General features: G+C 42.1%; 1 pseudogene; it reads left to right on the plus strand.

The window, feature by feature from the left end:
- The first annotated feature begins 458 nt into the window (after positions 1-458).
- Positions 459-13,529, plus strand: part of LOC119804474 — a 65,667-nt pseudogene continuing 52,596 nt past the window's right edge.

Here is a 13,529-nt window from a genome sequence, read left to right on the forward strand (position 1 = left end):
ATCACATTTATTTTATTTTCTTTTACATTTTAATTACATTTATTTATTTGTTTGGGTGGAGGACATGTGTCATGGGAAGGCCAACTTATGGGGGTCCGAGGAGTACTTGTAGGGGGAGTTAGTTCTCTTCTTCCACTGTTGGTCGTGGGCATCAAACTCCAGTCCCCAGGCTTGAAGGAAGCACCTTGAGTCTTAGAAAATACCTCAGAAGTGAGACTTGAGGTTGAAACCACTGAGATGGTCTACCCTCCCCAGCCTTATACCACCTTGTTGACATGCTCCCTCCACCCAGCTGACTGTGAGGCAGAGCTTGACACGTGACTAAAATGGAGGGATAGTTGGGCCTGTCTCTGGGCAAAGAACAAGGAATACAGGATACACAGGCATGCATTCTTTGCCTGCTCACCAACTGTCACTGCTGGGTGTCCTAGCAACAGGGTCTTGAGCCACCAGCTAGCATGACCCTCTTAACAGTTCTTCTGGAAAGTTCTAGTCCTGCCCACTTGTCTATGGATAGTTTGCATTACAACTGGCCAGTAGTTCCCATCTCATCTCTCGTCCTTAATATGGGTGCTGGTGGTTTCCATTTGGCCACCAAACTCTGCCTTGCCCTCCCCAGGCTAAGGTGGCTGCTCTGGCTGTGGCTCTTGGTTGCCACCTGTGAGGCTTTCTACTTTCCGGGACTTGTTCCCATCACCTACTGTGAGGAGGACCATCCCAACTCACACTGTCAGGTAAGGAGCTGGGGAGGGAAAAGCCCTGAGGGGAAAGGCCCCAGCGAGGTCAAAGGGCTGTTCCATCCCAGGTGCACCGTCTTGGCATGGCGCCATATTTCCTCCTGGGTTTAGTCCTCGCAACATATCCACCGGTCCCCCAGCTCCTGCTTTAGCTTTTCCTTGGCGGTGCCCAGCCCTGCCTGTGAGCTCAAGGGGCTATGGGCTCCCCAGAGGCTCCTTGGCTCACTCTGCCTCCATTCTCTGCCTGCTGCCCAGCGGCCTATTCCACTCTCTCTTTCCTAGGAGTCCTTTTTCCCCCATCACCTCCTCTCCCTCTTCCACCTCTGGCCTCTTCGCTCAGCTTCTCCTCCTTCTTCCCCTTCCACTCACCCCCACCTCCGGTCTTGTCTTTCTGCTCCCCTCACTCGTGGGCTTACACACTTTTCCTGTTCTGATCCTTGGTTTCTCCCTCTGGCCTCCTGGGTCCTTCAAAATTTATAACACTCATTAGTAGTCTACTTCTATAGGCTGAATTTGCCACGTGGGGCATTAAGTCAATTTTCAGGAAATGGAACTGTGATTGTTCTGTCCTTGTCATCCTTTTTCTCCCATCCTCACCCTCCTGTCCCAAGTGCTTTTTCAGTCAGGATCTGAACTTGTAGTCCAGGCTAGCCTTGACCTCGGCAACTTTGCAAGTTTGTACTTCACAGATGTGCACCTCTGTGCTCAACTTATTTTTTTTTTTTCAATTTTGGAGACCTTGTCTCCTGTAGCCTAGAATGGCATCCGCCATCTCCAAGGTGATGAGTGTTAGTTTCCTTCACTGTGGGTTTTATTTGTTTTTTTTTTAAAGATTTATTTATTTATTATGTACATAGTGTTCTGCCTGCATGTATGCCTTCTCGACAGAAGAGGGCACCAGATCTCTTTATAGATGACTGTGAGCTACCATGTGGATGCTGGGACTGAACTCAGGACCTCTGGAAGAGGAATCAAGTGCTTTAATTTCTGAGCCATCTCTCCAGCCCTGTTTGTTTGTTTGTTTGTTTGCTAAGATCTCCTTGAATTGGCGATCTTTTTTTTTTAATGGCAGAGAGGGGAGATCTGGTTTTGGTGAGTAGCCCAGGCTGATTTCCAACAACAGCTTACCATCCCAGTGTTTCAAGCCTGTAGATGTTGGGATTGCAGGGTATGACAATGCATGTCCCGTTTGTTTGTTTAAAAACAGTCTCCTTTGTTTAACAGAGCCTGGCACTGGCCTCAAAATCCATTTGCCTCTGCCTCTCATATGCTGAGATTATAGGGTATGCCCCAGCACTGGACTCGTGCTTCTTTTTATTTTGTTATTATCATCATTAGTATTACTTATTTTGGTTTGTCCAGACAGGGTTTGCTCACTTTGTAGATCAGGCTAACCTCAAACTCAAAGATCTGACTTCCTCTGCCTCCTGAGTACTGGGATTAAAGACACGTGCGACCACTGCCCAACTCTTTTGAATGTTTAACCACTGTGATTAGCTCAACTTTTTGCACCTTGCTTCTTTTAAGAACAGAGCTTGCAGGTTATTTTATATCATGGCTTAAGGTATAGCCCTCCAGGTTCCCTCCCCCACACTTTATCCTTCTTGTTTTTTTTTTTTTTTGGTTTTTCGAGACAGGGTTTCTCTGTGGCTTTGGAGCCTGTCCTGGAACTAGCTCTTGTAGACCAGGCTGGTCTCGAACTCACAGAGATCCGCCTGCCTCTGCCTCCCGAGTGCTGGGATTAAAGGCTCCTTCTTGTTTTTTTACCCCTCCCTCTTCCCTTCCCCTCTTTCCCTTTTCTCTTACTGTTTTCTTTTTTAGACTTTCCTGTCTCCTTTTCTTTGCTCCACTTCTCATTTTCAATGGCCTCCTTCTTTTTCCCTTTTTTGCACCCACCTTTATACTTTTTGTGCATTTCTTCGTCCTTTCCTGTTTCATTATTATTTCTGTATTTCTGGCTCTTTTATTCTTCTTTCCATTTCCTCCTGTGGTTCCACTCACCCTTTTCTTTCTATTTTTCTCCCTCTTTACCTCTTTTTCTTCTTTCTTTGTCTTGCTTCTCTGTTTCACCATTTTTAACTTCTTCTTCTTCTTCTTCTTCTTCTTCTTCTTCTTCTTCTTCTTCTTCTTCTTCTTCTTCTTCTTCTTCTTCTTCTTCTCCTCCTCCTCCTCCTCCTCCTCCTCCTCCTCCTCCTCCTCCTCCTCCTCCTCCTCCTCCTCCTCCTCCTTCTTCTTCTTCCCTTAGCCAATGTCTTTTTATTTCTGTCGTTGTGTTTCTTTGTCCTCCTAATTCTTTGTTCTTTTTTTCTTCTTTGAAACTTTCATTATGTTGTCTTTGTCTGAGCCAGGGTCTCATGTCTTCCAGGCTGACTTAGAACTTGCAGTGTAGTCAAGGATAACGCTGGACTCTGATCCTCCTCTATCTATCTTCCAAGTGATGAGAGTAAAGGTGTACTCTGAGATCTCCTGAGTAAATTGGGAGCATAGGGACCTTGGGGGAGGGTTGAAGGGGGAGGGAAGAGTCAGGGAGGTGAGCAGAGAAAAATGTAGAGCTCAGTAAAAATCAATAAAAAAGGTGTACTCTGGCCTCTTGAGCCTTTTTTCTCACTTTCATTTTTCTTTCCTGTCTTTATTCCTCCTCCTTTTTCAGTTTTTGTTTTGTCTTTCTCACGTTTCCTTTCCATTTTGTTTTATCTTCCCCTTTTCTCTTTGGCTCTCTCGTTTTATTTATTTCTCTGTCTTTTTGCTTCTGTATTTTTCTTTTTTTCTGTTCATTTTCCTTCACATCCATCCATTCTTTCTTTGCTCTCATTGCTCTGTCTTCTCTAATTCTTTTGTTTCCTTTCTTCCTTCCCCTCCCATCACACTTCCTTCTTTTCACCTTTCATCCTCCTCTCCATACCCTCCGCCTCCCTTTTTCCCCTTCCCTTCCTCGCTCCTTTCCTGTTCCAGTTTTCTTCCCCCTTCCCTCTCATCACCTTACACCCTCTGCCTTACTTCTTTCATCCTCTTTCTTTCTTTACCTCCACCCCCTCTTTTTGTCCACACAAGGTTTCTCTGCGTAGCCTTCATCCTGCAACTCACTTTGGAGACAAGGGTGGCCCCAAACTTACAGAGATCCTCCAGCCTCTGCCTCCCAAGTGAGTGCTGGGAGTAAAGGTGTGCACTACCACTGCCCTTCTCTTATGGCTTCTCCTCTTTTTACTTTTTTTCCTTTCCTTTCCTGTCTTGTTTGTTTGTTTAAATTCCATTTTACATCCCAACCACAGTTCTCCCTCCTTTCCTTTTTTTCTTTGTATCTCTCTACTGCTTCTCTTCCTCTGTCTTTTATTTCCTTCTTTTCCCCTGTTACGTCCAGATCCACGAAGTCCCCCCAAAACTGACTAGGAGACCCAGTCCTGTATGTAAAAGCAAGGAGCCTTTATTTTATACAAGTTTGCAAACTCGGTCTCTCCACATTTCCAATGTATTGGAATAACTAGAGATCCCCAAGCTCAGATAGAGTTGGGTTTTTATAGTAGTAAAGTGGGGAGTGATGGAGGAGAGTTATCTGTCTATGTTACTTTCATTGGTTAATTAATAAAGAAAACTGCCTTGGCCCTTTAAAAGAACAGAAAATTAGGTAGGCGGAGTAGACAGAACAGAATTCTGGGAAAGAGGGGGAGACACTTCAGGCAGTCGCCATAGTGAGTCTCCATGCTTCTCCTCTCTGAGATGGACACAGGTTAAGATCTCTCCTGGTAAGCCACACCTCGTGGTGCTATATAAATTACTAAATATGGGTTAAAGCAAGATATGAGAATCAACCAATAAGAAGGTACAGATAACAGGCCAGGGGCCAGACAGTATTTAAATGGATACAGTTTCCGTGTAATTATTTTGGGTAAAGCTAGCCCGGTGGTGGGACACAGCCCTGCTTCCTTCTACAGGGGAGGGGTGAGGGGTTTCTGAGGTTCAGGACCCCTGATTGGCTGACATTTGTCTAGGAGCTAGGAGTGTCCTTGAGAGTGTATACTGGCAGGTGATCCTATCTACAACTTGGAACTTTAGGCATTTCTTTTGGGTGGTCTGTTCTTGGGCTGTGCTCAGGTAATCTCAGTTTGTGGTTCTTCCTGGAACCAGGTATTGCTTCAGGGTAAACTACTGAGACTCAGGCCTCCAGTATACTTATCAATGACTGAGTCCTACTCTGGCTGGTTGTAACGCCTGCATTACTCTCTACCAGTACAGTTTGAAAGCAGGGTGAGGGCCTGGAGATTAAAGGAACACACAAGACACGTGGGTCATTCCTGAGGAGAGAATGCTGAATGCTGTTTATTCAAGCTTAGGAAAAAAAACTTATATACCTAGCTGCTGTACAATGGAGAGCACTCCCCCACCACTCCCGCCAGGCAGGTGGGAAATTACCAGGCTCAAGAGTAAACAAAACCCCTAACCTAAGCACCAATGGGGGCAGAGGGAGCATAGGAACAAACAGGATGTTTAGCGAGAAACTGCAACAAGATGTTTGGCCAGAAACTGTCCTCAAGATGAACCCCTGGAGGAAGGGTAGCCCTGTGGGCCCTACAGCAAGGTGATAATGGTTGGAGAACTTCCTTTGGATGGTCTATTTTTATTTAGCTTATTATGGTTGGCTCCTACATCCCTTCTATATTTATATTGCATTTTCTTTCTTCCTTTTCCATGAACTTTCATTCCCCCCCCCTTGACTTGTTTCTTTACCACTTTCTTTTTTTAATTTCAATTTCATTTTCTCTCTGGTTTTATTCTTAATGACTCAAGTTTTAGGGGACTCCATCTCCCTCTTCTAGCCTCCTTGGGTACTGAATGCAGGTGGTGCACAGACATACAAGCTGGCAAAACATGCATATATGTAAAATAATAAAACTGAAAATGTTTTAAAAAGCTAGTCAGAGAATTTAATGAGTATGTGTTTTTATCATATTCTGAAAGGGTTTTATAATTGTTTTTAAAGTTAAGTATGAAGCTGGGTGGTAGTGGTGCATGCCTTTAATCCCAGCACTTGGGAGGCAGAGACAGGTGAAACTACGAGTTTGAGGCCAGCTTGATCTACAAAGCAAGTTCCAGGACAGGCTCCAAAGCTAGAGAGAGAAACTTTGCTTTGAATAACCAAGAAACAGTTAAGCATGGTGGAAGCTGGGTTTGGTGGTTTATGCCTTTAATCCTAGCACTTGTGGGGGGGGGGCAGAGGTAGGCAGATCTCTCTGTGTTCAAGGCCAGCCTGGACTACAAAATAATTTCCAGGACAGTCAGGACTACAGAGACCCTGTTTCAAACTCCTTCCCACAAAAGAATGGTAGAGAAACTAATTTCATTCATCTAGAGAATCCAGTTGTCTTAGTTGGGGCTCCTATTGCTGTGATAGAGTAGCACGGCCATGACCAACTTCAGGGGGAATTTCTAGCCTTACAGTTGTAAACAGCAGCAATAGGCCAGATTACCTCTTAGTTGTTTAGTTATGTGTTTTGGAAAGACTAGCTCATTGTATTATGAATAAACATTCTTTTCCTTTTTTTAGTCATCAATACAAGTGTATGCTGATAAATTGTACTCAGTGGAAACTGTATTAACTTATGACCATGATAGGTAAGCGTAGCATATATGTTAAAAACACCTTTAGAGTTGTTGCTTGATTTTACGACAGGAGAAAGGTTCATGTGGGAGTTTTTAGTGAATAATGATGTTTTGTTCAGTAATGTTCTGTTTTTATGTGATCAGCCTCAATATGACTTCACAAGTGGAAAAAACGAATTATCTATATTATAGAAAAAAAAGGAAGACATCTTTTGGTGTTACCTTATTTCTACTAAAATCAAGTCTGATATTCATTATAAAGAAAGGCATAAATATAGGGTAACATGAATAAAGTATATAAAATGCCCTGGCTTCTCTTTAGATTGTACAAAGATTTTGACTTTTAAAATACATAAAAGATTTCTATGTATCTTATTTTCTACTTAAATCATCTTATATTCATAATAATTGAAAGAAAATTTTAATTATTTTCATCTGCTATTTTTTGTGAATATATGAGAAGGAGTTTGCACTTAAAATTTGCTTCTGATCAGAACTAATATTTATGGTTTCTGAATATATAGAGTTAGAATTAATATGGACTTGAAATGGCTATTTTTCTTACTTTTGTGTAATTTGGAATTTAACCCACAAGATATTGTTGTGATGAGGCGAGCAGACCTGATTTTCGTCCCACCCGAATCCTGCATGGCTAGCTTTACACCTGAAATAACAACAAACAAATTGTATTCATTTAAACACTGCCTTGCCCATTAGTTCCAGCCTCTTATTGGCTAATTCTCACATCTTGATTAACCCATTTCTAATAATGTGTGTAGCACCACGAGGTCGTGGCTTACCAGGAAGATTCTTACCTGTGTCCATCTCAGAGAGGAGAGCTATGGCATCTTCATCACTGCCTTCTTCCTCCCAGCATTCTGTTCTGTTTACTCCACCTACCTAATTTTCTGTCTTATCAAAGGGCCAAGGCAGTTTCTTTATTAACCAAAGAAAGTAACACATAGACAGATGACCTTCCTCCATCAAGATATGAGTTTTTTTTAAATTGCCATTTCTCGTGTTAAGAAAAGCGAAGAGCTGTTAAAAAAAAAGCCTTTAAGTAATGCATTTAGCAATTACACACTCTAATGAGAAATTTATAGTGTGGTACATAGTTCATAAATTCTAGTTCTTAGTTTTATTTACAGCTCAATGAAAAAAGAAAAAAGGAAAAAAGAAATATGAACATGACTGCTCCCAAGTATGGTGGAGGTAGAAATGTGGGAGAGCATAGATAGAGGCAGAGACAGCAACATCTGGGACAGAACCAGACTTAGCTGTCCTATGTGGGGAGAGGGGAGAGGGGGAAAGGGAGAGGAGAGTGAGGGGAGCCAGGTGCAGCAGCCAGGAAGCACAAAGGTACAAAGAGTGTGGGTAACCAAAATGGTTGAATTATGTAGGGAAGAGCAGCCCAGCTCTTGGGCTGGAGAGTTCAGTAGGAGGCCAGTGTGCTGGTCAGGAGGGCTCTGTAACAGATAGGGATTGAAGGCTGCAGGGAGAACCTGGCCCCCAGTGGCTGCTTTGATATGTTAAATAGGCACCTCAGCCATTTGTTTCAGGTTTGAAACCTAACAGCAGTCTTGCTAACAATGGAGAGGCTACATGAATTATAAAGACTGATTTCTTGCTATTTTAAAGCATCTTACTCAAACCTCCTCTTTCATAGCTTTGACTTCTGCCAAGATCCTTTGAGAAAAACCCCCTCTGAAACTCTTGGAAGAATCCTATCTGGAGGATATACTCATTTTAAAAGTAAAATTTTGTGATTTGAGTTTGGTGAAAATTTAACTTAAATATGTGTAAGATCACATTTATGTTGCTTGATATGGAATACTTATTAAACCTCTTATTAAAAATATTCTTGTCTAGGGTTATTGATAACACACAAGTCAGATGGTGTTATGACATGGAAGATAGAGAACACTATTGCATATTAGGATTCCCAATAGGATGTTTTAAATGTCCAAAGTGACCATTTGAAAAGCCCTTGCCAGATTAATGTAAGTATTGCCATCTTAAAATGGGAGTACAAGAATGTCGCTTCATTTATGCCTTACTTTATATTTTACTCATTTAGAAAACATTAATGGGACACCATCTAGGCTATGTGCTATGTGTTTGGGGATACAAGAACAAATGTACTTTGTCTCTGTCTTCTTAAATTTATAGTCTTAAGTAGAGGAAATAAGCTAGTAAAGAAATCAATGGGTTTACCTTCTTATTTAGATTCTCTAGGGTCACGAATTATAGGCTCAGTGTCCTTTATTTATGGCTAGAATCTACTTATGAGTGAGTACATACCATAGTCATCTTTTTGGATGTGGGTTACCTCACTCATATCCTTGGGCAGCTGAGGACAGGGAGCCTGAAATGGCCCTATCCTATAGCCATACTGATGAATATCTTGCATATCACCATAGAAGCTTCATCTGGCAATGGACAAAGTTAGAGACAGAGACCCAGACTGGAGCACTGGACTGAGCTCCCAGGGTCCAAATGAGGAGCAGAAGGAGGGAGAACATGAGCAAGGAAGTCAGGATCGCGAGCGGTGTGCCCACCCACTGAGATGGTGGGACAGATCTAACAGGAGATCACCAAGGCCAGTTGGAATGGGTCTGATGGAGCATGTGATCTAACTGGACTCTCTGAATGTGGCTGACAAGGAAGGCTGACTGAGAAGCCAAGGACAATGGCACTGGGTTTTGATCCTACTGTATGTACTGGCTTTGTGGGAGCCTAGTCTGTTTGGATGCTCACCTTCCTAGACCTGGATGGAGGGGGGAAGAACTTGGACTTCCCACAGGGCAGAGAACCTTGACTGCTCTTTGGACTGGAAAGGGAGGGGGAGGGGGAGTGAGGAAGGGGGAGAGAAATGGGAGGAGGGGAGGAGGTGGAAATTTTTAATTAAAAATAAATAAAAAAAGAAATCAATGCATCAGCATGCTATATATAGGGAACTGGGGTCAGTGCAGGCAGGCAAATGGAAGGGTAAACATTTGTAGTCAAGAAATTAAGGTGATCCAAAATTTGGAAGTGTGAAATAGCATACTGTAATTGGGAGACTGTGAGTAGCTGAGGATGAGTCTGTGGCATAAGCTTAAGATTTATAGCTACAGAAATAAATAAAAAGGAGTTAAGCAGAAGCCTGTCAGGAGCTATGGAAAATATGATTGAATGCCAGTTACTGTGCAATCTTAGTGTTGCTGCTTATGTCACACGCAGTGATTAATTGAACAGTTAAGCTGCTAGTGCCTAGAACTGCAGTTTTAGAGATGAGGAAGCTGAATCTCAGATAAGACATGTGGCTTGACTAGGATCATAACAGCTGGGAAATGGCAGCGTGTTGATAGAGGTTTCTGTCCCACCCAGTCTTGCAGTCCTTTAATCCCAAAGAAACACACAGAGGTCTACATTAATTATAACCTGGTTGGCCTATTAGCTCAGGCTTCTCATTAACTCTTACATCTTAAATTAACCCATAATTCTTGTTTGTGTTAGCCATGTGGCTTGGTACCTTTTATAAGTGATACATTCTTTTTTATGGTTTATTTTTTTATATTTAAAAATTTCCATCGCCTCCCCTTTTCCTCCCCCTTCCCTCCCCTCCCCTCCACCCATACCCCCTCCCTCCCTCTCCAGGCCAAGGAGCCATCGGGGGTTCCCTACTCTATGTTAAGACCAAGGTCCTCCCAAATCCCCCCAGGTCCAGGAAGGTGATCAACCAAGCTGAGAAGGCTCCCACAGAGCCCATCCATGCAGAAGGATCAAAGCCCAGCGCCATTGTCCTTGGCTTCTCAGTCAGCCTCCACCTTCGGCCACATTCAGAGAGTCCAGTTTGGTCTCATGTTCCATCAGACCCATTCCAACTGGAGTTGGTGATCTCCCGTTAGTTCTGTCCCATCATCTCCATGGGTGAACGCACCCCTCACGGTCCTGACTTTCTTTCTCATGCTCTCCCTCCTTCTGCTCCTCATCAGGACCTTGGGAGCTCAGTCCGGTGCTCCAATGTGGGGCTCAGTCATTTTCTTCATCTATCGCCAGGTGGAGGTTCTATGGTGATATGCAAGAAATTCATCAGTATGGCTATAGGAACTGGCCTTTTCAGGCTCCCTCTCCTCAGCTGACCAAGGAACAAGCTGGGGGCGTCTCCCTGGAAACCCGGGAACCCCTCTAGAGTCAAGTCTCTTGACAACCCTCAGATGGCTCCCTTAATTAAGATATATGCTTCCCTGCTCCCATATCCACCCTTCCTGTATCCCAAGCATCCCATTCCCCCGAGCTCTCCCCATTCTCCCCTTCACACTTTTCTCTCCCCATCTTCCCTTGGCCTCGTCTCACCCTCAAGTGCCCAATTTTTGCCCGGCGATCGTGTCTACTTCCAATATCCAAGAGGATTACTATATGTTTTTCTTTGGGTTCACCTTCTTATTATCTTCTCAAGGATCACGAATTATAGGCTCGATGTCCTTTAATTATGGCTAGAAACCGATTATGAGTGAGTACATCCCATGTTCATCTTTTTGGGTCTGGGTTACCTCACTCAGAATAGTGTTTTCTATTTCCATCCATTTGCTTGCAAAATTCAAGATGTCATTGTTTTTTTACCGCTGAGTAGTATTCTAACATGTATATATTCCACAGTTTCTTGTTTGTGTTAGCTATATATATATATATATATATATATATATATATATATATATATATATGCGTATATATGCAGAGCACCTGGTGCAGCCCCAATGTAGGCCTTGTGCTTGCTGCTTCAGTCTCTGACTTCCTATGAATCTTGCTTAGCTGATTCAGAGGACTCTGTTCTCCTGGTATCCTCCATTCCCTCTGACGTTTAAATTCTTTCTACCTCCTCCTGTATGGGGTTCCCTGAGCTCTTGCTCTTGAGGGGGAGGGATTTGAAAGAAGCATCCTGTTTAGAGCTGTGTGTTCCAAAGACTCTCTGAGTAATGTCTGCCCTTTATGAGTAACGTCTGCCTGTGGTTTTCTGTATTTGTTCTCAAATGCCACAGAAGGAAGCTTCTCTGATGATGACTGAGCAAGGCATTGATCTATGAGTATAATAGAATAGCATTAGGAGTCATTTTATTGATACTTTTAGACCAATAGTATTTGGTTTTATTCTAGGTCTCTGGGCTATCTCATCTCTGGTGTGTAGTCATCCAGGCAGTGTTAGGTATGGGTTCCATCTTGTGAAGTTGGGCCCTTAAGTCAAATCAGGCAATGGTTGACTACTTCTGTGCCACCATTGTCCTCACATACCTTTCAGGCAGGACAGATTGTAGGCCAAAGATTTTGTGACTGGGTTGGTGTTTATGTTTCTCTTTTGGTAGCCTGTGGTGTACTGAGATCCCATGCTTTTTGAAATGTGTCTATGGTATGGCTCTCAAACCATGTTTCTTTTCTTTTCTTTCTTTTCTTTTTTTTAAACGAGAGATGATCTCATATAGCCCCAGTCAGTCTTCTTGCTTCTACCCATAAGTACTGGAATTACAGGTGCACACCATTACATGTGGCAGCTTTTAATATATTTTGTGTTAAAACTTTGAACAATGTTTAGGGATAAATGTGAAATACGAGGGAGAGTATAGACCAACCCTTAATTTCTGGCTTGGTTGAGCAGTTGCTAGTACTCTTGTTTCTTTTTGGTATGAAGGGTAGTTTATAGAAACTCTCATTCATTAATATACTATTCTGGGGACTTTTGCTACATCTGACAACACATATTATTTGCCTAGTTTTTACTTTTTTGTTTTGTTTGTGAGACAGGTTGAACTGGAAGTCACTATGTAGCCCAGGCTAGCCTTGAGCTCATGGGGAGTCTCCAGTATCAGTCTCTTGAGTGCTAGGATTGCAGGTGTGTGCCACATGTCTGATTTTTGTCTGCTTTTTAAAAATTCACTTTTAAATTCAGATTAATTTAGAAAGTAAATTACAATACCTTATAATTTTCAGATTTAATGTACCCCCAACACACACACACACACACACACACACAAGCAGGCACAAATGCATGGACATGCACACTCACACATACAGTGGGTGATTGGCTTTTTTTTTCTTGAGATGGGGGTCTCATGTCACTCTCTGGGCTGTCACAAATTCACAGTGACTCTATGATGACAATGAATTCTTTATCCTCTTGCCTTCACCTACTAAGTGCTAGTATTATAGGTTTGCCCTATAACTCCCAGATTTTAAGTTATTTTATGTGTCTCTGTGTGTGTATGTGTGTTTCCCTTTATATTTTGAGTTTTAATAAAATATATGTATGTAAATATGACTTACATAATCATAAACACTTTAGTATACCTAATTTTTCTTTTAATAATAGTTTTTGAATTTTAATTTTTTCTTTTTTTAGATTGATTGATTTATTTATTATGTATACAGTATTCTCCTGCAAGCATGCCAGCAGGCCAGAAGAGGACACCAGATCTCATTATAGATGGCTGTGAGCCAACAAGTGGTTGCTGGGAATTGAACTCAGGACCTCTGGAAGAACAGTCAGTGCTCTTAACCTCGGAGCCATCTCTCCAGACCCAAATTTTAATTTTTTAATTAAACTATTTTCCATACAATGTATTTTGATTATATGTTCCCTTCTCATCATGCATTCCAGATCTTTCCCCTTTCCTGTGCCCATCCTACTTTATGTTCTTCCCCCACCAAATGCTGGTTTTAAAAGGATACTTAAAATTTAAGAGTAAGAATTATGATACAAAAGAATTCAAGAACTATTGAGACTCTCAAAATCAAAGTGACAAAACGGTTGTTTGAGAGGGGATGTTCATGCTTTTAAATTTATAAACACATTACATTGTCATGCAACTATTCTGCCATGATTTGATTTTAATCAAAACCTGATACTTGATCAAAGCCAAACACAATTTAAGGAAGTACTTGAGTTTAACAATTTACAAATGAGATTCTTTTTCATTTTTAAAAGGTATATTAAAAACAACAGAGCAGAGTAACAATCTAGAAAGGGACCTAAGTACTCTTGGGAATGTAGATTTATCATAAAGGCAATATATCACATCAATAAAGAAAGTTTGATAAATGGAATTTGTACAAAGAAAGTCTTAGAAAAATTCTGTAGGGTGTCTCCATCACAACCTTGTCCTCACCAGGTGTGGTGGCACACGCCTTTAATCCCGGTACTAGGGGGCTGAGGCAGGTGGATCT

Source organism: Arvicola amphibius, chromosome X (assembly GCF_903992535.2).
Source record: "Arvicola amphibius chromosome X, mArvAmp1.2, whole genome shotgun sequence".
NCBI lineage: Eukaryota > Metazoa > Chordata > Mammalia > Rodentia > Cricetidae > Arvicola > Arvicola amphibius.